The sequence below is a fragment of the Tympanuchus pallidicinctus genome, unplaced genomic scaffold, assembly GCF_026119805.1.
Source record: "Tympanuchus pallidicinctus isolate F22 unplaced genomic scaffold, pur_lepc_1.0 scaffold19, whole genome shotgun sequence".
Taxonomy (NCBI): Eukaryota; Metazoa; Chordata; class Aves; order Galliformes; family Phasianidae; genus Tympanuchus; species Tympanuchus pallidicinctus.
The window spans coordinates 12,215,039-12,239,438 of NW_026294710.1; the positions used below are offsets into that span (position 1 = coordinate 12,215,039).

Here is a 24,400-nt window from a genome sequence, read left to right on the forward strand (position 1 = left end):
TAATGGGAGTATTACTAGGAATTGTGTGGGAGCTAATTGTATTAACAAGGAAATACAGAAAGCCAAACAGTGACTGCTAGATGTCATAGACATTTTTCCTAGCAGTCTAGATGGCATAAATCAGTAATGACTCTGAATTTATAAAATTACTTTCAACTCTCTCATAGAATTTCTTTTTCCCTCTGAATTCAGGACAAATCATATAGATATATAGGAGACAGTGCTTTAAAACAATGAGTTCATACATACATTACTTCCAGTATATGCATGCAGATCTTGTTAATGAAAATAATGCCATTGGTACAAGTCATGGAAAAGTACATTAGTTACCTTGTCTTGGAAGTCTGAACTTCTGAATTACATAGACTATGATTAAAATACTTTACAATCCCTAAGAAAAGGAATGATAATCTTATAATGTCAATTGTAGCTTTGAGTCTAGCTCTCCTAGCTAATCTAGCTCTTTCTAGGACACTAGGTGTGATGTTCTGTACATTTATGTGAATAGCCCGGAAAATGCCCAAGCAATTCAATATTGAAACACTTAAGGTTTGTTTGGTAAATGCCCTAAGAACTTCAATCTACATGTTATTTGATCTCGAGTTAGAGCAACAATTTTTTCTGAAAGTCAAAATTGCCTGACTGCTCTAGAGTTCATTTAACAGAGGTAACAAAAAGGCCCTCACAAGTGCTAACTTTGCTGTTTATAAGTGCTTATATCAGCAAAGCTAAACCCAAAATTACAATTAAAGCTTGAAATAAAAAAGCAAAAGATCTAACTGTGGGGGAGGACCAACTCATATGTGAATCTCATTGGCACCGAAGAACATGTGACCAGTGACATGTACTTATTTTAACCTGCCTTCAAAATATTTGTATTTGATTCAGTGTATTAGAGAATACGTTGTTTGATACTTCAAAATTGTCATTCATGAAGACTATCAGGATATCATCTCCAGATTGCCCCAGAAGAACTGTCATGTCACTGCTCTATGCAAATAAGGAAAGCAAGAAAGATCCCCACTGCATCTGGTAATCCTGAGGTCATGTTGTAAAGGCGTATTCTCTCAAATTATGGAGCTACTCTGGTATGATGATAGAGAGAATGAAATATAGTTATAGGATAATAATTAATTAAAACATCCCAACACCATAGAACTGTGTTGAACTTGAAAAACAAGTGATATTCTGTGAACTATTCTGCATGAATTAGTCTTGTGTTAATCAACAATATTAGAGATCGTGTTCAAGCATAAGTGAGCTGAGCCTTTGAGGAATACTAAAACAATTAGTTTACTTAATAGACTCCAAAGAATACTCCCTGGCTGCCCACTACAGCAGGCACAGACTCACCTATCAGCACTCAGTCTCATGGACGCAGTCAACCTTGTCTTCTAAGACAAACGTCATATTGCTGTACACAACTACCTGTCACATTAAAACTGCTCCAATATAGAGTATACACTAATATAGAACAGGATTTCTGCCTAGTGACATTTGTTCAAGAAAAAAAGGTGTCATTCCTTATAAACTACATATCTTCACTGGTGATCAGATGTTTTTTATTCCTATAATATCCACAACGATGACTCACATTTCTCTAGAGAAGCATCAAGAAACACTAATCTAGTTTTGCACTTTTGCTGTCAGTTCTCTACACTGTCTAGATAACCTGGTGAATTGTGATGCTTTTCTTGTTTTAAAAGCATGGAAAAGCATGAAATACCAGAGGTTCTAGTAAAAAAGAAGATAAATTTAGAGATGACTGTGGTAATATGGATAGTGATGAGTTGATGTTTGGAATAGATGATCTTAGTGGCATTTTCCAACTTAAATGATTCAATGATTCTATCCTAAGATACAGCGCTCTCTGAACTTGCCCAGTCTGGGACTTTCCTGAGGAACAAAAATAGATACAGCTGCAATAAGAAATTCTGAAATTATTTTTCAGAGGTAATATTTATTTATTTATTTATTTATTTATTTATTTATTTAGGCCATGCTATTACATGGCAATTTTTCTTTTGACTTGTAAACCCTTAATTGTGTTCTGACATTTTGGTCTCATCCACTTTCTCAACTAGTTTATTGTTTATTGCAGCTATGAATTTTCTGACAAAGGAAAATTCTGTGGAAAAATGTCAATTCTTAAATAAGGTGCTCTGAGAAATGTTTGCTGTCTCTCTTTTTATATTCTTGAAATTATACTAAAGCAGGTTTCTATTAGAAATTGTCTTGGCCTGTTGTTGGCTTATCTGATAGAAGACAGATCTTGAGAGGCTCTGAGATTCCTCAGTGCATCAATTGCCTTGAAAGCAAAGGTGTTGGAGTTTTTGGCACCCTCAGCTGAAGCACGGTCAAGACATGGGCTGCTTTAGGAACAGGAAATCTAGAGAAACTCAGGGTTTTAAAATGTTCATCATTTCCCAGTAAATAAGTCTAGCAATTGAGAAATCCATTCCAAACAGTTTAAGACCTCAGTAGGAAAGGGAATATGAAGAAGGAAAGAGGTCAAGAATGAAAGAGGTTCAGATGATTTGTTTAATCTGGACAGTACAGAGTTCAAAGACTTATCTCAGCTTTGCTTCCTGGAGTGTTCCTGCTCTTTTATCTGCTTATTTTCACATCAAGTGGTAGTTTTCAGCTTCTGTGGAGTCCTGCAAACACCAAGGTGAGCTTCAAGGTCCACAGTTCTTGGCCATCTCATATATCATAGAATCATAGAATCACCAAGGTTGGAAGAGACCTCCAAGATCATTCAGTCCAACCGTCCACCTACCACTAATATTTCCCCTCTAAATCATGTCCCTTAGGACAACGTCTATATGTTTCTTGAATGCTTCCAGGGATGGTGACACAACCTCCCTGGGTGGTTGAGCACCTGACCTCTCTTTCAGAGAACAAATTTTTTCTAACATCCAACCTGAACCTCCCCTGATGCAACTTGAGGGCATTCCCTCTCATCCTGTTTCTAGTTATGCAGCAGAAGAGGCTGGCCCTCACCTCACCAGCCTCCTTTCAGGCAATTGTAGAGAGCGGTATGGTCTCCCTTGAGCTTTCTCTTCTCCAGACTGAACAATCCCAGTTCCCTCAGCTGTTTCTCACAAGACTTGTGCTTCAGACCTTCACCAGTTTCACTGCCCTTCTGGACATGCCCCAGAGTTTCAGTGTCTTTCTTGTAGTGAGGGGCCCAAAATTGATCTCAAAATCCCTGAGTCTCCACAGTGTTGTATATAGGGAATGTGGGCACACTCAGTCCTATTCCATTGTTTGATTTTAGATAGGTGTTTCGATATTTTGGTTTCAATGTACTTTTTAAAAATCTCCTTAAGAAAAAAAAAAAGGAAATAAAAAAGGAAAACAAGTCAGTCATTGGCAATTGATGAATTGATTGATTAATTTCCTTTTGTCAGACTATTTTCCTAATATTTTATTGGAATTTGATAACATTTGCATGAACATGAAGATTAGTAATATGGGCTTTTCATAATCATACTGCTAACTTAAGTGTCATAGCAGCATTTGGGTGATTAATGAAAGGTGTTTACACAGCCACTTATTCCTTTTCATTTCAGCAACTGTGCAAAACTACTTACAGAGACTATGACATGTTGCTCCCTTTATAAAGCAGTTTCCATATTAAGGTGGAAAAAAGCCCAAGTAAACTAAATGCAGGAGTCAGCTGAAACCTGCGGAGGATCAGTTCTTCAGTGCATTGTGCTTTCTTCTTTGATTTGCAGCTAACATATTTCTTGACTTCTGATATCCTTCTTATATTGACCCTGGAGAATCAGCATTTTGTTTATGTGGTTTGACTTCTTTTCCCCCTTTTTATTTTATTTTATTTTTTTTTAAAGGTTACACTTAGTGACATAGAGAAAGATGTCTGAGAGCAGGAAAGTATTCTGCTGCATTCGAAGGATGGCATATTAGGGTATTTGCTTCTCTCTCTATGTTTTTAAAGAAAACATTTATCTTGAGGACTTCAAAATCTCTGGAGGAGAGCATCTTAAATGAAGAATCAAAATATTTCAGGTTTCTCATCACAACTGTGAATTGAAAAATAAGCACTTTTACACTGTGTTCACTCACCTAGTTCAAGGACTTTCTGCAGCCCATGTTGAAGACTTTTTGAATGTGCACCCTAACTGACAATCACAGAATGGCTTAGGTTGGAGGGAACCATAAAGACCATCAAGCTCCAATGCTCTGCCATGGGCTGGGTTGCCATCTGCTAGATCAGGTTTCTCATGGAACTGAACTGCTGCAACCATCAGAAGAAAATCCAGTACGGCAAAGTTTAACAAAATGCTCTGACACCACCGCCACTCACTTGACTCTACAATAAGGGTAGTTAGGCACTGGAACAGGTTGCCTAGAGAGGTGGTGGATGCCTGCTTCTTGTATACATTCAAAGTCAGGCTGGATGGAGGTCTGAGAAACATGATCTAGCTGTTGATATCCCTGTTTCATTGCAGGGGAGCTGGACTAGATGACCTTTAATGGTTCCTTCCAACTCAAATGATGCTATGATTCTAATGACTCCCTCCTTCTGCTGCCTTCTTTTTCTCTTGGTTACCTCTGTTGCATCACTACAGTCAAGGGAGCAGTGGTATGTAGTGGAGCTCCTGCTTTGATTTTCAAGTTTAGGAAACAAAGAAAAGCAGCTTAAAGCCTTCTTCTGTAGTGGTCTTGTATTTCTTGCATTCATAACAATGGGAAAAGTGCAGAAATAACTGAGGTCTGCAAAGAGTTTTCCAGGTCATTATTTCTGTCCTGGACGTAGACAGAAATCTGGATGAGAGAGGCTGTTTGTACACTGATGTTTAGTATTTCTATATTGAGAAGTCAGTTCTCCTACTTGAAGGAGGGAACTCGGTCGTCTAAAATCTTGGGAAGAGGAGAGAGAGTTTCCTAGGTTAATGTTAACGGAAGACAGCATATTATTTAAAATCCTGGAAACAAAGAGATATGACTGTGTCACATGAAGATAATTTATCATGATTCAGCTTGGTAACTATAAAGAAATAGAAATCCCATTCCATGTAAACTAGTGTCTCATGCATAGTTAACTTTGGATGAGAGCAAAAATAGCTTAGGGAAATTAGGAACTGCCTTTCATGTTTGTTCTGACTTCTGCATTGCACAATGAGGTTACTTCTTACGCCTTCTCCTTATGACATTGATTTTTAGCATTTTCATAGATTCTGGACAAGTATCTATCTCACTTGAAGGGACAGAGAATAGGATCCCAGAACATTCTACCACTCAGTGAGAAACTTTCTGTTGAGATACAAAGGAAAGTGTTTTAATATGTATGAAATCTGAGAAAAAAATGTGCCATTCCACTGCTGCTGGTGATTAAATTAGTCAGGTGCCTTCTCTCCTTCTAGTACAGTCACTCTGCTGTGGACTCAGGCATGAAGATACCTATTTTGAACCCCAAATACCTTTGAGATGGAACATCTAAGTTCAGCAGAGTACGCTACTGTAAAGCATAACTAGCAGGACAAATATAGATGCATTGAGGTGTTAAAATTGTGCTCATGTGTCTCAAGAATATAGACAGTTGACACAGGTTGTGTTTTTTCTCAATCTACAGTTATCTAATGGACTTCTTACATCCTGTACTGAAAGACTATTTATACTGACAGAAATATTAGTATATCCTGGTAGTGCATTATCAGATATAAGCTTCCTTTTGAAGCTTTCTGTTTCTGGTTTTTAATAGAAGCAGCATCTATATATATAAGAATGTATGCTTTGTGATATGTGAATATGTCCTTTTGCCACTTCAGCTGACTTTATTGGAACTACAATATGACCAAGGAGTGCAATCATAGCAGTTATCCTACTTTTTTTTTCTCTCTCTGATCATATTTGTATTCAATAATATCCTAAATACTTAATAAAAACATTCAAAAAATTAAAACTTGATGGAGAAAGAATGGGCTCCTTCAGTTCCTCCTTCAGTTACTGTCTTGTACTTCCTAATGTCTTGTAATTGAAAGTTGACTTAAATGCTAAAGTTTCTAAAATTTGTCTTGACCTTTACCTATTATTGACAAGGAAGTGAGCAGGTGAATACATTTAAGGAGAGCAAAATTTAAGAACTTTTTGTTTCAATATAGAAACCTTTTATATTTTTGAATTCATATAATTTAGTAAGGGGTGGATTTGACAGATGTACTGAGCTATACATGTTAGAATTCAGAATTCTGTATGGTTTGTATTTATAAGAAGCAGCATTTTCGTAAAGTTTACACCTTAAAATACTGAACTGTCTGAAATGGCATGGACATATTAGTATGGGAATATTGAGTACTGCAGCTGCCTTTTGCAATCATAGCTTGGCACCTGATGTATAATACTCTCCTCAAGAAAATGATTAGGCAGCGGTTCATGTAAGAGATCTGCATGTTAAACAGCTGAGGTTGCACTGGGCTACTCTATCTGCGGAAAGGCACTTGCTGGTAAAATATGCTCATGCACCTGGGAATGGTTTCTTCTTCCAGTCTAGCCCATGAAACAAAAATTATCTGAGTTTGCATATTTTCCTCTTCTCAGCTTATCAAGAACAAATTGACATAATAGTTTCACATATGACAATCATATCCTCAAGAATTACTTCAGCTAATTTTCCTCATGGGGGTCATTCAGACCTGGTATTTGAGGATGGTCTGATGGAAAGCTACAGATTCATTATTGTATCTTCAATGAATTGCTGTCCCTCTAATTTTTTTGTACACTTTTTATCATCAAACATTTTGGTTTAAAATATTTTACTGATGTTGAGCCCAAACCACTTCATTTTCTGCCGTGTGACTTGGCAAATATGATGGGAATGCAAACATAGATAAAAAACAATTGCAAATTTGTTTTCAGGGCATCTACTGTATGGGACAATACTTTTTGGTGGATGACAGCTACTGGTAAAATTAGCTCAAAAATACAGAGCATCTCTTTGCACAACAGGATCTTAAAAAGAATACAGATAAACTGACTACAGAAGACAGTGCAAACCTGAGTGCACTCAGCTGTCTATACTCATATCTTCCTTTTGAAATCTGGTATTTAAAGATATATTGGCCACATTAATTTATGGAGCAAATCCTGAAATATTATAAATCTGGATTAGTATCTGTTAACTTGTATTAAGTTCTATTTGACATTTAACCAAAGCATCACATTCCCTTTTCTTCAGTATCCAGTGCTGCAGGAAGGTACAAGTACAATACCAAGTGAGAAAAGGCATTCAGGATAAAACTGTAACTATCAGCCAAAATTCTCTGCTGGCATAACTCAAAGTATTTCCAAGCCAGGTCTTTCAGAATAGCCCCTTTGTCTCCAACTAATTTTTTGTATTCACTTTATAATAAGCAACTTTCCAAGCAATGAGGATTGTTAGCTGCATGACTCCTGTTAAAGTCAATAAGAGTCATGTGGCTAAAACCCCGAGTGATGCTTGAATTTATTGGAAATTGGGATGTGATGCTGAGGGCACTTCTACTGTTTGGTCTTCCTGCCCATTCATTGCTTTTTACTTGGTAATGTCACCTCTTATTTTCCTACTTGCTGGAATCTCCCTGCCTAACCTTTCTATCCCATCCCCAATATTCTTTCACACTAAAAATAAAAGAGTCTCCTCTCTAGAATCATTATTGCCTCATGCCCTTTTGTTTGATTTTTTTTCTATATGGATGTTTTCTTCAGCCTCAGTTGCTGCTAAAATTGGCTCTTGGCTGCAGTGAATCATGGCATTGTTCAATCAGTCATGTTTGCACACTACTTTAGGAACTGGTTTGATGAAAAGTGCTCTGCAAAAAAAAGCTGAACTCCTTAGCACTCATTCTGAAATACTAAGGGTTAAAATACTGTCAAGTCTGACTAATGCTATTTCTTTGCTAAACATGAGCAACTAACAGGTATCACCAATCATTACTTAACAATTTCTTGTTCCTCCAAAATGATATGAACACATCATGGTATATTTGCAGCACTTTTGCTTCCTCCAAAATCAAGGAGAAAGTTTCCACTGATAGGAGAGTTGCAGATTTTAGCTCAAGATACATTTTAACGAGTGTGAATATGGGTTACAAAATCCAGACTTAATGAGCACTGCTGTAGGAGTTACTGGTTGGTAACTGAAGGCAGCCTTTCACTCGAAACACCAAAACAACTTTTTGTTTGGCTCCCTGCACATTTTATTCTACGTTGCATATGGGCAATTTGCTAATTTAGATATGATCCTGGGGATGGTTTGCTTTAAACAAAACAAACATAAAATTAACCCATTTTTTACTGTACTGGTTAGGGCATCTGCCCCGATTACATCTGGGATACAGCCAAACATAATGCTTCCTCCAGGGATTCCTGGAGGCGTTTTTAACGAAATGGAAAAAGAGACTCTTCACAGATGAAGATTTATTCTTCTCCCAGAGGTGTCTGTGAACATTTGAATTGAAAAAAGAAAAAAGAAAAAAAAAAAAAAAAAAAAAAAAAGTTTTATTAAATGACAACGTACTGGAGTTTACATGCAGTTTTAAGGACAGCGTATAGGAAAATTATTAATGATTGAGTCTGAGTATTGTAAAGCTCTATAATAAAAGATAGAGACTGTCCAGTATCCTGAAGAGAAAACTCAACACAGATTCCTTCAGGCATTATATGTTTTTCAAAAGTAATCTCAGGATTGAAAATCAAATCTATCAAGAAATAGAAGTCGAGCAGCTTGGGACCCTGCCAGCCAGCCTGGTTTAAGGTATAGCTAAAGTAGACTGAAGATTATCTTCAAGGAATGTACTGAAGAGCAACAGAGCACTAAATGAATATAAAACTATTTCTGGGACAGGAGCTGCTGAAAAACTCATCAAGTTATCGTAATATAACATGGAAAAACTATGTAAAAAATCACTGCTTTTGTGCAAAACAGTTTCAGTCAAAAAGCTTTTTCTCTTTTATTTATCAGTGAGTATTCATATGAAGGTTCCTGGACTTTGGGATCTTTGTCCATGAGAAGTGCAGCAGCTACTCTGTGAATGTCAGTCCTCCAACATCTCTCCTTGCCCTCATTCCCTAGGGTTGTGTTTAGTCTTTTTCTCATAAATCTCATCCCCAGTCTTATCTCTGTTACAACCAGAATAATGCAAATTAGTGACAACAGCTGTGATATTTTCTTTAGCGTTTACGATCAAAAGGAAAGGATGAATGTTCTCAGTAAATTTACTTTTCCAGGAGAAATGGGAGGAAGTATTATTTTCAATCTTACATCAAATGTAATCAGGGCCCAAACTAAGTTGCGTATTTCCATTTGACAGACTTCAAAGTGATCTCTGCTCAATTTCTGACAACTTTCCTGTGGATCATTTATCATGGTAATGTTTATCAAACTAGTTTTGTAAGTTTTCCACATTTTATTTTAGAAGTCCAGTTTTTGTCCTGAGGTATACTTACTGACTGAACAAAGAAAACAAGAAACTATGAGACCTGATAGTAGTCTTCCAGTATCTAAAAATGGCTAATTTGACGCTTCAGTAAGGTCTGTTGTCATAGGACAGGGGGAAATGGTTTCAAAATAAAAGAGGGGAGATTTAAGCTTGATATAAAAAGGAAAGTTTTTTGTTTTGGTAAGGGTAGTGAAACATTGGAACAGACTGCACATAGAGGTGATGGGTATTGCATCCCTGAAGACCTTAGCGATCAGTATGGATGGGTTCTGCCATCTTCTGTCTCACTATGTTGCTCTGAGCAACATGATGAACTTTTCAACTTTTTCAAATATAAAATAAGTAAAATGAGAGTATAAAATAAAAATGCTAATAGCACTAGTAGGATTCTGGAGAGGAAAATTAAAGAAAGCTTTGTTTTTGAGAGAGAGAAAAAAAATAATTAATAAAAAAATTAAACGTACCTGAAGTAAATCTGACTTGATCTAAATTTGAGCTGCCTTGGAGAAAGAAAAAACTGTGTCACACTATGAAACAACCAAATGAACCAATCTCCCAGCTAAAAGATTTAGTACAGAGAGTTAGTTTTAAGCTAAAGAAGACCAGCTCTTTAATCTTTTTGCTTGATTTTCCTTTTAAACACAGTCATCCATTTAGCTCCCTGCTGTCCTCATGAAGAATTTCCTTATGATGAAATCAGGGTTTGGAGATTTATTATGCAACGAGGAGAGTAGGTTCAGGCTGATAAAGGCTTCCTGGGTGAGCGAAGGATGCTTAATGCCAGGGAAGATACTCTTTTAATGTGAGGTTCTTGACCATTTATTACATAAAAATGTTAATCTGATAGCGTTTCTAATCTGCTTGTTATCAGCAGTGGTTGCTTGGTGTTAAAGACAAGATAAAAGCAAGAGCTGAAGAAGCAGATTTGGGAAGCACTCACTCAGTTAGCATGCAGGATACAACACACCTGCTTCCCATTTATCTGTTCCACAGAATAAGGAGGAGAAGGCTCTCATTTGCGATAACACAGCTGCTCAGCCGTCAGATTGGGCCTGGTGTGCAATGCTAAAAGGACACTGCACAGGAGATAAGCTGTGATAAAAAGACAGGGGTAGGCACTTCCTAGGAAACTCTGCAGAGCAAAGGAGAATTTGCTTTGCCTGCCATTTCAAGGGATTCTCCAAATGCAAAATATTTAATCTTCTCTTAGCTATCCACGTCTTGACCCCAGAATGTTGCGTGTGCCACAGAATTAATGAAGTCCAACATTCTACCAGTTTCCATATCTGCTGTCCCTAGAGTTTGTCCACGCTAATGCCTGGGTTTGTTCTCCCTGTGAAATCCCAGCAGGCAAGAGACATTGAGAACTCTGACCAGCCCTGGCTTTCATGCATGCAGAACCAGTTGCTGGTGTAAAAGAGAGTGACTGGCAAACCAGGCTGCAGTCTGCTCACAGGCTCAAAGTTATTAGGAAGGGTGGCTCAGAGGACAAGCACTGTTCTCACATAAGCCTTGTTTCCTAAGAACACCAAGATAAAGGTTGTATCTTTCTGCAAGACCAAAATACAATCGTTTTCTGGATGGAATGGACTCAACAGCAAGATTTTTTAGTTTTTGTTTTGTTCTGTTGGCTTTTAAGTTTACACAAACATTTGTAATCAGTAGAATACTGCATTTCAGAAGATACTGAGGGCTAAATTTGGCTTCTTTAAGACGATAACATGACCAGTCCAAATTTTTCCTGCTGAGGGAGACCTGAACTTATTTTCTACTCTGAAAGTCTTGTTTTCCACAACCTAGATGAGTACTGCAGATGCCAACCACTTTTTATTTTACTTTATTTTAAGGCAACCATTTCTTACCCAAATGAAATATTTTCTGTGAAATTTCTGTCAAAATCTGTATACTACCTTAGAAAGTGATTACTTGGCAGGGTAGCATCTGCTAGCACAAACTCACACTATTGAGAAGTTACCAGCTGTGCCATGGGCTGGAATGGGTACAGTCTGTGCAGCTGCACACACATTGGCTTTACTGTAAACGATGGGTAGTCCTGGAATCCATTTATGAACCACGTAAATATTAAACAACATTGACTTCACTAGCTACTTTGAGATTACAAGGTAGTGTGGAAGTTGGCTCATCAAAATGAGATAAATGGGCAGAGCTGGGTGGGTTCCTCACGGATGCTGCCCACAGTTTTCTATGTGGTGCGGTCAGTGTTCTACTAGAAATACTGTACCAAACCAGGTCCTGCACTTTGGGCACAACAACCCCATGCAGCGTTATAGGCTTGGGGATGAGTGGCTGGATGAGTGTGAAGAAGAGAAGGACCTGGGGATGTTGGTTGATGCTTGGCTGAACATGAGCCGACAGTGTGCCAAGGTGGCCAAGAGGGCCAACGGCATCCTGGCATGCATTAGAAATAGTGTGGCCAGTAGGAGCAGGGAGGTAATTGTCCCCCTGTACTCAGCACTGGTGAGGCTGCACCTCGAGTACTGTGTTCAGTTTTGGGATCCTCACTATAGGAAAGATGTTGAGGTCCTGGAGCATGTACAGAGAAGGGCAACAAAACTGGTGAGGGGTCTGGAGCACAAGTCTTATGAGGAGCATCTGAGGGAGCTGGGATTGTTCAGTCTAGAGAAGAGGAGGCTCAGGGGGAACCTCATTGCACTCTACAACCACCTGAAGGGAGATTGTGGTGTAAAAGGGTCTGGCCTCTTCTCCCAGGCAACGAGTAGGACATGGGGAAATGGCCGCAAGTTGTATCAAAGGAGGTTTAGATTAGGCATATGGAAGAACTTCTCTCAGAGAGTGGTCAGGCACTGGAATGGCTGCCCAGGGAGGTGGTGGAGTCGCTGTCCCTGGCAGTGTTCAAGAGGCATCTGGACGATGTGCTGCATGATATGGTTTAGTGCTAGTGGTGGCAATGGCGATGAGGAGACAGGTTGGACTAGATGATCTTGTAGGTCGTTTCCAACCTTGTAATTCTATGATTCTATGATTCTATGAAACCTTGTATCCTACTAAGATTTCTTTATTCATGTATGTTAAATTCAAGGCAAACACAGATTAGCAATTCCATATCATAGACATACCAATTCACAAAGAAAGCCATGCTTACAGTGAACAAAACTCTCAAAGACAAAGCATGCCTAATAAAATTTTGAGTGTATGTCACTTAGTCAGACATTCATTTGCTGATTCCCTCAACTGCATTTCATAATGTTTGTATTGGAGAGAAACTCAGCTGACAGCACAGAGCACTTGAAGCTCTAAATTTCCCCAAAGAGCACAAGAAATTTTAGCTGAGGACCTCCAAGATTCCCCAGAGTAACCAGCCAATGCCTTGCTGCAAAGATTGTTCAGATGAAGGATCTGTCTTGAATTTAGATCTGGGAGTTCTTTGCTCATACCAGCAGTCAGAGAAGACTTCACAGGTGTAGGTTTCTGAGGAATGATGTATCTGGACAACATGTGATCATTTCGCACCAAAATTCAAGTTTATCTGATAAATTTAAACCCCGTAATATTCATTTTGTTTTGGGAAACAAAGCAAAAATCTACCAGATTACAGATGTATGTATATAGAGCACAAACAAGAATAATGTCAGATAATGAGCTCCTGATGATTCTGAAGGGACTGGAGCACCTATCCTGTGAGAAATGGCTGAGAGTGACATTCCAACTTAGAGAAAAGGAGGCTCAGGAGAGAATTTCACCAGTGTTTACAAAAATAAAAATTGAAGGGAGGGTGCAGTGAAGATGGAGAACAGCTGTTGTCAGTGGTGCCTAGTATCAAGACAAGAGGGAATAGGCACAAAATAGAGGTTCTGTTTAACAAGAGGTTCTGTTCAACATCAGAAAGGATTCTATGCTCTTTGGGTGACCGAAACTTAGAGAGGTTTCAGAGTCTTCTCCTTGGAAATCTTCAATTACCATCTTTCCATAGTCCTGGGCATCATGCTCTTCTGTACAGAATTTGGACCAAATGATGCACAACGTCCTTTCCAGCTCTAACCATTCAGTTATTCTGTGATTTTCAACTAAGTGTTCACTCATTTACCAGGCAAACATCTGTGTAAACATCCTCTGTATCAGGTACTAAATATGTTAACATTTCTGGGGCTGCAGGAGATGGTTCTTTCTATGGCAGAAACTTGAGTGCCTCTGAGTTAATGGAGTGTGTTAACAAATGGATTCCAACTGAACTCTAGTGGTAGCATGTAGGAAGGAGAGAATAATAAGAGAAACAGTCACAGGCACAAAAACCCATGGCTTTATACATCAAGTCCAACATCCAAAAGCAAATTGGAAGTCAGCGCTGGCTGCTGAGAATAGGTGTCATGTGTGCTATACGCCAGTTCTACTAAGTAAGCAATCAATATATTTACTCCCTGGATAGAATACAATTTTGCTGTTGTGACAGTGCTACTACTTTGTAGAAGAAAAATGACTCCATTGAGTTTGTGATCCCTATCTGCTTAGAGTTCTCAGTACTGTAAAGATATTTTTAAAGATAACTGAAAATCGTAAATTAACAGAGTTAATATTGCAGTACACTAAAGCAAAGAAATTCAGATGCAGAATAAAATCCAATGACTAGTGATTAGCCTAATCTGTTTTACTAAGATACTGCCAAGCTATGTTCAAGGCTTCAGCGGCCTGCACTAACTCTGCAATACTTAGAGATTTCAGGATGGATTAAAGATTTTTGCTGAATTTTCTTTCATGTTTGTTATCTCATCAGCGTTCAGATTTGTTTTTCCTTCCCTTCCCTTCTCTTTCCTTCCCTTCCCTTTCCTTCCCTTCCCTTCCCTTCGGCGGCAGGGAGGTTAGAGCTTGATGATCCTTGAAGTCCCTTCCAACCCAAGCCATTCTACGATTCTATAATTCTATGGAAATATCCTTTTTGGATCAACTTTTGATCTAAACATATAGATATTTAAATACAGTTGTTGAAATCAACTGAAATAGTTCAAAATTACTAAGATAGAAATTTAGTTTTTGTTTCTTCTTCATGGGTAAGTAGTTCTTATACTTATCTCTTTTGTTTAGAGACAGCTAGACAGCCTTTATTTTCATTCTTAATCTGTCTGTCTAAAAACTCAATGAGGTAGCATCGCAGCTCACCTCAGCTGCCAAGAGAATACACACATGGAAGCAGCAGACAAAAAGCCTCAATGGACTCGTATCTGCTATGGTTCAGGAAACAATGCATCTTGTAGACATGATGGAGTTAACCATGAGGTACTTGAACACCTCATATCTATGGACAGCCTTTTTTTCCCACACAAAATAAATATTAGTTTTATTTTGCCATTATACAAAGCTGAAGAATCATTGGATTAACTGATTTATTTAGCATAATTTAGAACACTTGTAGACAAGTGAGAAACTGAGTCTGGGTATCTGAAGTCCTGCTCCACTTAGCTGTTATACCTGCCCAGGTGGCAGCTCACGCTTTCACTCTATGGAGTAACACACCAGATAAGAAATATCGTCCTCAGTGGCAAGAGATTCACAAGCTTCCGATGTACAGAGAGGTCAGAACATCCCTACGAAGTGCTGTCCTGTATTATTCTCATATGTAAAATTATTTGGGTACAAAATAATAAAAGCAGGAAAGGAGAAGAGCTGTTCTTGAAAGTTTTTTCTTATTATGCAAAAATAGAGTCCAAAGATTTTCCAGGGAATTGTTGTGTTAAATAGCCACAGTTGTAAATTTTGAATTCATAAATGAATGCAAATGTGTAGTTGTCATAATTGGCAGATGACACCTCCTGAAGGATAAGCATGTACTCTTCCCCAGTGAAGGCAGCATGCAAGAGTTACATCTCCTGAGATTTCTAATGTACAAATTCTTTGGCAATTCTTCCTAAGGCAGAACTGTTTTTAATTTAGAAGACGTCAACCTACTTGTACTAGTGGGAGAAATTAATAAGCCAAGGATGCAGGTCGGCTGTACTGTAATATTGAGTAGATATGTCTCCATTAATTGCAGGATTGTCTGTGCTCACTTAAAAGCTGTTCAGTTTCAGAGCTTGATCCTATTGCCTTTGCTAAGATAAAATTCCCCTGAGCTTCTAACGCCTCCTCAGCTTCTGACCCTGCAGAGGTGGGTTTGTTTCATGTCTGCATGCACCTATTTCTTCTATCTGCATAGCACAGATATTCATGCCCCCTTATACTAACCTCGATTGTATTTATGTATTCTGAACATTTAGAAAATGCTATTTTATTGATGAGGAATTAAAGCTAAGGGAATCTAAGGGTCATATTAAAATGACCTCAATTGTAACAAGGGCTTTTGATATCATATTTTCTCCCGGCTTCTCTAAGCAGCTCCCTATATGGTGCCTTATGAAGGCGTCACTGTAGATCTTCACAAGCATCCAGCTCTTTCATCTGACCAAATATGGGTGCTTCATGCTGCTTGACTGTAGCCATGAGTGTCTTGATTATGATGACACAGTTAATCTGTACCAAAAACAATGCTTAAATTCAAATATCAGCACTTAGCCTGGTACTTTTCTGACAACTTTCTGACCTTTTCCCACTGCAGCTCGCCTAAAGGCTCCATGTAGGAGACAGGGGGCATTTACTGAAGTTGTCAGTCTATTCTTCTGAAGCAGTATATTTAGGAATACCCTGATCTGAAGAGCTAGATGCCATGAGTAGGCTTACAGATTTATCAGATTTACTTGCATACATACATGAGAACAAATAAAGTCCTTCAGTTTTCCCAATTCACTTTTTCTTCATTATTCCACTGCAGTAAGCAATCTATTGTCTTCTAGACTGCCTTATTCCCCACATTTAGCAACTTTATTCACACTACTAAGTGAATGATGCTTTCTGAATACCACACACATATTGTATACAATTAACTTCCTAAATCCACTGTGAGGTTAGGGTAATAAAAAGTTGCCAGAATTACAAGGAGATTTTCAAACTTCTATGCAGGAGCTTACAGTTAACTTCCAGTCATATCCCTTATAACCAAAAGGACAGTGTGGTCTAGTGGTTGATCTAGACCAAGACTCAGATGGTGGCTGAATTATTTATAGCTTTGGGCAGACACACCTGCTCTCTCTGCCTTTCTCTCTTTTCACTCTTTGTATGTCTCTCTTTTTCAAAAGGATACTTTTTGGTAGAGACCTTTCTCTTTGTATACAACACTGCACCCACAAAAGCCTTGTTTCAAAGCAGGATCTCCATAATGGCAGTATCAACAATAAGCATCTACTTTACAGTACAAATGGCTGCAAAATGGTTTATAGCAAAACAATGTGGAGACAAATTAATTTGAGATATTTAAGGTTCAGAAAATTTGATGATTCAGTCTAATTGGACACATTAAACAAACTGTATTCAAGGGATGTTCTCCTGGCATGCTGTTTGTTTTTTTTTTCCTTTTCCTTCTTAAAATGAGAAATCTGGTTAATTAAATTTACTTACTAAACAGCTTGTATTACAACAGTATAAAATGACAGATGTCTTTCATAAAATTTGTCATATTGTGGTAATTTTCTCCTATCCCCCAAACACTGGGTGATTATGGACATATATTCTCTTGTTAAAAATCTATCTGTCACAATTACTAATGAATTCAACACTAACATGTTCCAAAAGGAAAGGTGTTTCACATGAAATGTAGGAAAGTTTTCTGTGACACCATTTCTCACTGCAACTTTATTTTGTGCGCTGTTAGCTGCTTGCAGAATATTGCATAATTTTAAAGGTTTATACTTAGGCCAATCATGTATTAATTCATTTGGTATTCATTGAGAGACCTTTAATCATGATGGATTAATTTATTATAAATGCGGATATAATATGTTATTTCATAATATCACCACTGCAATTTAGCAATTAAACAGTCTGTTATTATTTCAATCACTGCCCAGATCTCTATCATGATACAATATTTTGTTCCATGGTGAATTATTTTACACTACATATAGGACAATGGATTTTTCTGAAAAGTAAAGCTTTGGGGATGCAGGAATATAGAAGAAAATACTTTGCTCTGATATTCTCCTTTATCTCTGAGATCATTCATCCTAAATACTTAGAAACAGCTAGTCAAAGGTTTTAAGTGATTACAGGTCTGATCCAGAACTTGCTGAAGTGAATGCCGCAGTCAGCCTCTTTGACCCCATCATGAGTGAGAGGGGTGTAAATACTTCACAGAAAAAGGAAGTGAAGAGGACAAAAATCAGGAAGGCACACAAATTAAGTGCAATCTAGGGTAGCAAGCAGAAATGGTTAGGTACAAAGAAGTCTAACCTGTTATTATTTGAAAGTTGAGTTACACTCCTTTACTGCTAATTTGTACTCCTGCTTCCTAAACAGAGAAATATGGGGTTTCCAAATTGTCAGGGACAAGGCCATTATACACTGCTGAGCCTGAATTCTTGCACAACACTTTCAACTTCTGACACTTTCAAGTCAGAACAGGAACTGGGGGGGATTTATGTTGATCCAGTTTTACCAAAGGTTCAGTTGTGTAACCATTATGGTCACCCATATGGAAGAACTCTAAAAAGAATTTGGCTGAGAATCCTAATTTCCATACTGCACATGTTAACCAATGTATTTCAGAAATGAGGTATCTCTCTCACAGTAAGTGTGGAAAGAGATAGAGTCCCTGTAAAGTGATATCCAACTATTCCTCTTTGTTCTGTTTGGCCTCATTTCTTCCTCAAGCACAGGCTTGAGAAGTGGTAGAAGTTGCCAACCCTGTATCTTTGATTGGACACTTGGGAACAAATTGATCTGTTACTTTGAGTTCATTTTTTAAACTCCTTCTATTGACATTTAAGTAACCGATTCTTCTCCATCATTGTTAGCTGTCCTTTTTCCTGACTGTCAAGAGCTTGCTAAATTAAGATTCACAACCCAGGATAGTTTTCATATGAACCCAAAAGGAGTCAATATGTTTACTTAGATAAATGGTTATTTTACAAGGCAGTGTAAAATGCATAATTTTCTGTGGTATATAAAGCCATGAAGCACAATCCATCATGAGTGACTCATTTAATCTCAGATATATCAGTGGATGCCTTCTTGAAAGAGCAATCTGAAATAAGAGATTCATATTAGGAGATCTAGAAAAAAAAGTGGCATAGAGAGCAAGTGAAGAGATCAGAATAAAAATGCTAATAACGTATACTCGATCATATGATAAAGATCAAAAAATCCTTTTAAATTTTCCAATGCGTCATCCTCCCAGCCCAACATTCACTCCCTCAAGAGCATTTTCTGTTGTGTTTCCCTCTCGCATTTGGGCTGGATAACAGAACTATCTGCAACAGGAGATGAGGAGTGTTTTTTACAGGCTAACAAATCTGCTAGAACCAATGGTTTTAATCTCTCCTTGGCTACAGAATCAAAGCCAAGTTCTCTGCAGGTGTAAATGGGATCTTCTCCACTGCCTTAGGTGGAGTCTTACTCATTTACACCATTAAAGAATTTGGTGCTAAGGATGTTGAGATCAAAAGGTTCCAGTTGGCAAAGGGATGCGGAAGAGAGAATCTGTCTGGGGAAATATTCTGGGAAGACTTATATATCCTGTGGAAAGAGGACTTATTTTTTCTTCAGAGGAGTCTGGTATTGATAAATCCAAATTATATTAATTTTTGGCACATCTCTTCTGACTCTGGTAAATCTAAACTGGACAGCTACAGAAGAAGCTTTCCAAAATCCTGTAGAAAGGAAACACAGTGGATGTGGTCTTCTACATGTATTTTCACACCATACTTTATGCATAGTAATATGCATATGTATTTATTTTCCTCTGAGGTAGTGGTGGTGTGTATTGTTCTTTTAATAAAATCAAGCTACTAACTTGCTCTGCCATAGCTGCTTGCATAACACGTACTGAAAGATGCAGCATTGTTAATAGATGTGTCTGCATGATGCTACATGCTGAATTACCAGAAATAATTTTCACCTAAATTGGAGCTCCTGCATATGCAATGAAGCCTATTCTATTATTATTTCTGAGACAAGTGAGAAAGATCTGTTTATTTGTTAATAATCATTTTGGGAGATACGGGAAGCAGTGAAATATTAAGACTCAATTAGAAAAATTGTCTAAACTGACATTTCAAGTGAGTCAAATAACATCTCCTATCCCTTGCTCCGTTAAATGTATGCAGACAAGTTTTCCAAAGGGATTGCATCAGTATATTTGCACTTTTATATCTTTGGATGCATATTCGGAATGCAATTTGCTCCTAGACAAGGATGTACTGATGAATACCTGCTGTGCTTACTTGGATAGATACAGACATGGAAGCTTGTTTGATCTGAAAGTCAGCTCTATTCCAGCAGCCATCTTCAGGTCTCCATAGATCAGTAACGAAGAAGGAAAAAAGTTTCTTTCTTGAATATTACCCTTCATGTAAGGGAAGGATTCGGCACTAGAGTTGCTCCATGTTGTATGAATGCGGGTCTAACCTGCTGTCCTGTCTCCACTGGTGGCCAAAGGTATAAGTGTGGAAAAGGCTCTAAGAACAAAGCAATACTTTCCCATCTTTCAAAAATCGATCATTCAAGGATGTCCTGTATATATATCCATATGCTCCATTTTTATTGCTCAGGTTAGTGGTGTTCTTTCATATTTGAAAGTTTTCTGCTTAATCTGTACAGTTGTTCACTACTAAATGTTCCCTTTTCCTCTTTTCAAGTTCCATGTATTAGGGTTGACAGGTTGTGAAAGTGGGCACCTGAAGTTCAAACTAGAGCAGCTGAGTTCTCTGAAGAGGAGGCTCCCTTTGTTCTGTGTTTGTGCTAGCTGTACATCCAGTAATATATATATATAAAAAAAGAAGGCTATGACTGTGGCCCAAGCACTACTGCCTGATCATTCATAAATGTTTAATTGATACTGTGTTCCCCTGAAGAGCTCTGGGTTGTGCCAACTCCTTCCTTCAAAATGCCTAAGCCTGGGTTGAGGGACAGTAATTATCAGGGCTGTGCCAACTGCAAGATTGGATGCTGCTGGTCTGGGGTTGCAGGGAATGTGTGCAGATGGATACAAGCGATGCCATGCCAATAGTCCTTGGGTCTCTAGGGCAGTCCTTGACTGTTTTATTCCATACTACTGACATAATCATAGATGTGTAACTACAAGCAAGATATAGACAATGCTGTGGCATAGATTACTGTCACCAGAACTTTCAAAACTATTTTATTACCTCCTGTTTCACTTGTCAGTCCTGAGAACAAGTTATCTTTTTCAGGAAAATTAATTTTAAGGCAGTAAAGGAAGCTGTGTAAAGAAACTCTGAGGCATACAGAATGTTTTGAGTTAGGGAGTTCTTTTGAATAATTCTGCAAAGTGTGAAAATTAGTTCTGTTTGAGAGTTTTGTGTCCCGCTTCAGTATCATTTAATTTGCTCTAATGTATTTTGTGAAACTTGTACAGAGACATAAATTTAGATAAGAAAACCACTAGTATGGTCCACGGATTACCATATAGGTTCTAGCGAAACAAGTCAGACCCTGTGAGAAAGATTTGCCTGAGGTTTTTTGTAGTTTGAGGTATGAAGTTGACAGGAAATAGCTGGAAAAATCACAGCTGCATTTTCACTCTTGGATTCAAGGAAAGATAAGTAGTTGCAGCACTAAAATATATTTTCTGCTGTTGAAAGAAGAAATCAGAACGAAAATTAAACTATGACAATATTGTTCTATTTTATTATGATCAGCTTGTCTTTACATACAGAAGTGGTTGATTATCCTTGCTCTGCATTATATAGCTCTTTGTTTAGATAAAGGTATAAGCTGACAAGGTTTTTACAACTTTCCAAAAAGTAACATCTGTGAAGTAGATTATAAATCGTCCTGAAAGGCAAAAATTTATCTAAAGAAGAAGAGTACATGGATAGAGCATTGCCTTCCAGGAAATTATTTTATTGGCTCATTAGAACACATAATTTGTGATTCTTCTGCAAAGAAGAACTGCAAAATGCAAAGAAGAATCACCTGGATCTTTGTAGGTCAGCAGTTGGAGCTGGGAGAACTTTATACAGAGATACCTTATAAAGGATAACAGAGTTCTAATAATTACGTTCTTTTTTAATAGTGACTACTATATGTTTTCAAAAAAATCTTCTTTGCTTAAAATGAGCAAGTTTGAAACTTCCAAAACAAGACAGGGTGTTTTCTGCAATAATACAGTTTACTCCCATTACAGACTTACAGAATATGGTTAGTGCTAATATAGAATTCCTGGTTAAAATTATTTTGTCTGTTGTTAAAGTGTTGTGCAGGCTGGATCAGTACCTTCTCTTGCCTTTGAGGGCTATTCAGGCTCTAGAAAATATCATGTGCTGTTCTGGCTCAAAAGGCTTCAAAGAGATCACTGATTTTATTATTAACCAAAGATCTCGAAGTTATATAAGTGGAACTTTGGTCATTCTCAACAAAATAAAATGAAATGAGCACTAATGTAAAAGTCCTATATTATACTGCAGTTTTGTTGTGGGCATAAATACGCTTGCGTGCCCAAAACACGATGGCTGATGGGCTTTGTAAAGCATGACTGTTTTGTTTTGTTTTGTTTTGTTTTCTTCTGGTTTTATTCATAATTCATTTAATAATAAAGATTTCAGCTGCGATGGAGTCTTTATCCTACCATAACTGGGGCTTCTGAATACATAACTTCACTAAAGCAACCCAAATGATAAATATGAGCTGAAGAACAGAAGCCAAATCCTTCTAGGCACTGTATATATGTGCTTGCCAGAAAAATTATGGCCAGTCAAAGGAGCAGGAGATGGAAAGTAGCCACCTCTGTTTTGGCACTTGAAACCCACTGAGACCACTATACAAGCCTTTCCTACTTGGATCTACATAAGTACATTCTCAAGCTCGATTCAGGAATTGGGAGCAGCAGAGATTGCTTATTTATGAATTACTTAGCAGTCCCTGATGCAGCAGTTGCCATAATGCATAGCCTTGATGCAGCTTATTCATACTTCTGGCAAGAATTATCCTCATGGGGAGCTGTGCTTTTGAATGTGGCTGGCCAGAATATGAACACACTTTACTGCTTCTCTTGCAGAGTATGAGTATACTCACTCTGGGGGCAGTTTTAGCATTCGGCCCTGTGCCTGGACATCATTACTATTGGGCACTTAGAGTGAATACAATCACACTGACCAAAGTCTGTACTGAAAAGATTACATTCTCCCAAACCAATATTTTCAATTTGGCCCTCGTGTTTCTGACGGCAGGAAACTTTTGGAAACACTAGGAGCTGTGTTTGCTGTAAACAGCATTGCCTGAAAATAAAACTGGTGAATATCACAGGTTTCATGAAAGCAAGATAACGCAGAAATATTGTACCCCTGTTTAAACGGGATGAGCTGCAGGGAAGCAGTTAAACAATATGTGTTATATATGGCACTGCTGTTAAGCATCTCTTCTAAGTAAGCGCCTAGTTCAAGAGTTTGGGGTAAATAGAATTGACTTTAAATGCAGAGGAGAATATTTTCCCAGTTACACTGCAAACAGTTTACTATTTATTTATTTATTTTAAATTTTAAGATGTTATTCTACTTAGAAGTGGGACTGTTGAACAGACATCAGCACTACATGCAAGTGTACTCTAAATCATGCATGGAAAAGACCTTTGAATTTCAAGCAGTAAATATTCCTACTTTTATCATTATTGCAGTAAATTGGTTTGGGAATAAAGGAATATAAATAATCTAAATACCAACACATATATGGTATCTCAAGTTGTTGTATTCACTGGACCTGTACTGGTTTGTTTGCTTGGAGGAGGGCATTGACTGAAGAGAACTATAATAATTTTGCAGCAACACCTACGCTCACTTGCTGAACTTCAAGAATTTCTGCAGTTGCAGTGGCTTCTATGGGACTATTCCCACACCATGCTCTTAAGCACATAATTAAGGGCTTTATTTGATGCCTGAACAACCAGTGCAAATTTGTGTTGAATACATATTATTTTAGGGACCAATTGTAAGCTCATTAAAATGAACAGAAAAGGATCAAGCTTATGCTGGATCAGGCCTTGTCTCAGGACTTTCATCAGAGAAGATTCATTTTCCCTTGTTTACTCTCTTATAGATCACTGAATTCCCAGCCTTGAAGTCATTGATTTTATTGTATCATCAACAAAGTTGGAGATTTGCCATTGAGATTAAATGGGTGGGGCATGAAGAAGAGAAAGTATAATCATGGGCATTTTTATTCTGGGTTCTGGGTGCTTGAAAAGCAAACAAAGAAAGCAGGTATGCTCATGAATTCATAGGCACAGAATAGCCTATGTTATAGTCCAATGTGTGTGCCATGCAATGTGTTTGGTAATGTGCATTGCTTTTCTTTGGAACAGCGGTGGATACAACTGACTCCCCTTCCCTCCACACCCAGACTAATAAATCTCCCATTTGTCTCACCTGTAGTTACACTAAAGCTGTTCTCAACAGCGGTAACATCTGCCATGGTCATTCTTCTGGTGTGAGAAAGGCAGAGCATTTTCAGTGCTCCATTTGTGAACACAAGTTAAGTAAATCTGTCACTAGTGTCCAATTATGGGTGAGGGTTTTACAACAGAATCCTTTCTAAAGCTGAACTGACATAGCCAAACCCCATTTTATGGGCATTCTTAAACTCTTCCCAGCCATATTTAAAATCTTTATGCTAAGAGATGGCAGGTGTCATGTGTTTTCACAGCTGCATTAACAAATGCAATTTTGTGGCAACTTGACCATGCCAGTAAAGCAGTAAATTTCTGTAATCTCTATGGTTAAGAATTTTGCACATGCCTTTGCTGGGAATGTGAAAAGCCCATTAATACATGAGCAGATGAAGATAAAATATCTTAATGGTAAAAGCTCCCCCCCATTAAAAAAATAAAATAAAGGACTAAAGTTTGGGGATTATTTTAGTGCTTATAAAATGAAACGTGG

General features: G+C 37.9%; 1 protein-coding gene across 1 annotated transcript in view; it reads right to left on the reverse strand.

Moving 5' to 3' along the window:
* The window catches only part of CELF2 (CUGBP Elav-like family member 2), a 555,355-nt gene that overhangs the window by 523,315 nt on the left and 7,640 nt on the right, over positions 1–24,400 (reverse strand). The gene's annotated exons all lie outside the window — the stretch shown is intronic.